The sequence below is a fragment of the Magnolia sinica genome, chromosome 19 (genome assembly GCF_029962835.1).
Source record: "Magnolia sinica isolate HGM2019 chromosome 19, MsV1, whole genome shotgun sequence".
Classification (NCBI taxonomy): domain Eukaryota; kingdom Viridiplantae; phylum Streptophyta; class Magnoliopsida; order Magnoliales; family Magnoliaceae; genus Magnolia; species Magnolia sinica.
This window is the reverse complement of record NC_080591.1, coordinates 57,714,860-57,717,723: the sequence shown is the minus strand read 5'-3', so window position 1 is coordinate 57,717,723 and position 2,864 is coordinate 57,714,860. Positions and strand designations below refer to the sequence as shown.

At 38.8% G+C, this 2,864-nt stretch overlaps 1 non-coding gene across 1 annotated transcript; it reads left to right on the top strand.

Moving 5' to 3' along the window:
• Positions 1-2,377: 2,377 nt before the first annotated feature.
• Positions 2,378-2,484, top strand: LOC131235882 (small nucleolar RNA R71). The gene has a single exon (XR_009166399.1). It is a non-coding gene; the product is annotated as a small nucleolar RNA R71 (small nucleolar RNA).
• Positions 2,485-2,864: the final 380 nt, after the last annotated feature.

The following is a 2,864-nucleotide window of genomic DNA, read 5'->3' as shown; positions in this document are numbered from 1 at the left end:
TCTCATACCTCTCTTCCATTAAAAACTAGATCAAAGAAAGTTCATATTTGAGTTTTAATGAATTATCTTGCAGTTGGATGAAGATGGGACTCTAATTCCAGTTGTGTTTATGAATCAAGCATAGATCTCCCTGATTGCTACAAGTGGATCCTTGGCACCCTAGTTTTCCATGTTTAGATTTTACAAGTTTTAGTTCAGTAATTCATAAATATTCTCTTAACATTTCCTAATTTAGATTACATCTTCGTCTAGTTCTACTTTTAGTTACTTTCAGAAATCATACAAGGTTCAGTCTCTGTGGATTCGACCTCGGTCTTACCGAGATTATTACTACATCGTGACCCTACACTTGGGGTTGTGAACAAGGGTCAAGTCCCTTGAGGTCTGCAATCGACCATCTAAGGGCTCCCTTATGCTTAATCAGAGTAGAAATGAGCATACTATCTTGTTCTTGCTCAAGGTGGGAAGAAATCACTATCGGGTATGTCTCATCTTGTCCTAAATAGACATATTTCAAATTAGAGGGCAAAGGTTTTAGGTCAAGCTTCGGTGTCTTGAGGTTAGACGGTAGAGGCACTGCATCAGTTTGGGGCAATTCTTCAAATTGTGGCCTTCACCGGTTAACTTCAAGTATCGGTACAGTATCCAGCATGGTCCCCATCTTACTAATCATGTCAACATCAAAATCATGGGAGTGGGCTAGGCACGTCTCTAGAGGGTCGGAGGATAAGGTCAAAAGAGTTCTATCTTCCACAAAAGAGTCGATCATATTAATATCATGAAAATTGTCATCATCCTCTGACTATTTATCCATATTGAAAAAGATATTCAACGCTAATTTCATATTTCCAGATGACAAACTCATGACTCCATTCCTGTAATTAATGATTGCATTTTATGTGGCAAGGAATGGGCGACCAAGAATGACAAGAATTTGAGTGCTCATGTCTATGATTGGTTGAGTATCTAGGATGATAAAATATACCGGGTAGTAGATTTTGTCAACCTGGACCAACACATCCTCAATTATCCCTCTCGGTACACGAACTAAGCAATTAGCAAGTTGTAATGTGGTTCGGGTGGGTTTTAATTCACCCAAACGTAGTTTTTCGTAGACCGAGTAAGGAATTAGATTTACACTCATTCCTAAGTCAAGAAGTGCATGCTCAATTCGGTAGTTCCCATTTACATAAGCGACAGTTGGGCTACCGGGATCTTTGTATTTCTTTGGCACTCTTGCTTTAGAATGACACTCACTTTTTCAGTTAGAAAGATTTTCTTTTGAATATTTTGCCATCTTTTAGTCATACACATGTCTTTCAGAAATTTGGCATATGAAGGTATTTGTTTTACATCATCAGGTAGAGGAATATTGACCTTCACTTGTTTCAACACCTCTAGAATGTCCTAAGAGTTAGAGAGAGGTTTTGGTGTAATCAATTCTTAGGGAAATGGAGCAATCGGCTTCCCTTGAGGTTCCAGTTTTAATTCTTGTGGGGCATGGATAGATCTATCATTGTTGTCCTCTTCCGAGTCCTTAGGCTTTTCAGCCCTAATCGGAATGGTTTTGTCAATGGTCTTCCCACTCCTAAGAGTAGTGATAGATTTATCTTGCTCCATCTGATTTAAAGAGCTCAAGTCGCTAACTTCATATTGCGGTTTTGGATTGGGAAGAGGTTAAGCTAGAAGGCTCCCCTTGTTCCCAATTGCATTTTTAGTTTCAAGTCCTTGAGTGGCCTTTGTGAGGTCTTGAAAGACTTGTAACATACCCTGATTGAAAATCTCTTGATTTTAAAGATGCTTTAAAACCGGATCCTCTTGAGGTTTCCCTTGAATTGGAATTTGATTAGGGAATCCTTGTGGTGTAGCAATTTGTCCATTTCTCCAACTGAAGTTTGGATAATTTCTCCAGCTGGAATTGTACATATTAGAGGTGGGCCTACTGAAAGGTCTTTGGTAATTACTCACGGCATTAGATTGCTCATTCAATACCTCTTGAAAAACAGATATTGTTGGGCAATTTTCAGTTGCGTGAATGTTACAAGCACAAATGCCGCAAACAATTTCCTTATCCTTATGCTTCTTTAATTCAATGGCCTCGAGTTTTCTAGTGAGATTAGTCACTTTAGCATTGATATCATTGTCCTCTTTCAGGAGATACATTCCGCCCCTCTCCTTGGATTGAGTCGGCCTTGACGTTGTGCTTGATTTTAGAGAGATGTCCCATGATTGTGTGTTTTCAGCAAGCTTATCAAAATAATCTCACACATCATCAACATTTTTATTCATGAATTCCCCACTACACATTGTCTCGACCAATTGGCGTATGGAAGACGTCAGTCCATCATAGAAAAAATTCATGATATGCCACATTTTAAAACCGTGTTGTGGGCATGAACTGACATGATCCTTGAACTGTTCCCAACATTGGAAGAATGTTTCATCTTCCTTTTGGGCGAAGTTCATCATCGACTTTCTAAGGGTGTTCGTCTTATAGTATGGGAAATTTTTTTTTATGAACTCTCTTGTCATGTCATTTCATCTACTAATAGATCGAGGACGTATTGAATGCAACCACATCTTAGCTTTCTCTTTCAAGGAAAAAGGAAAGAGTTTCAGCCTAACTGTGTGGTCATACACATTAGGAAAATATAGAGTGGCTATGATTTCATCAAACTCTTTCAAGTGTATATACGGATTTTCATATTCAAGATCATGAAATTTTGAAAGTAGTTGGATCACCCCTGGCTTAATATCCACGTGTCCTATATTTTTTAAAAAAACCATGCGTGAAAGTGTACTCACCTCCACCGGTTGTAAATAGTTTCGAAAACTACGAGGCGGGGGTGCTTGATGCACCTCAT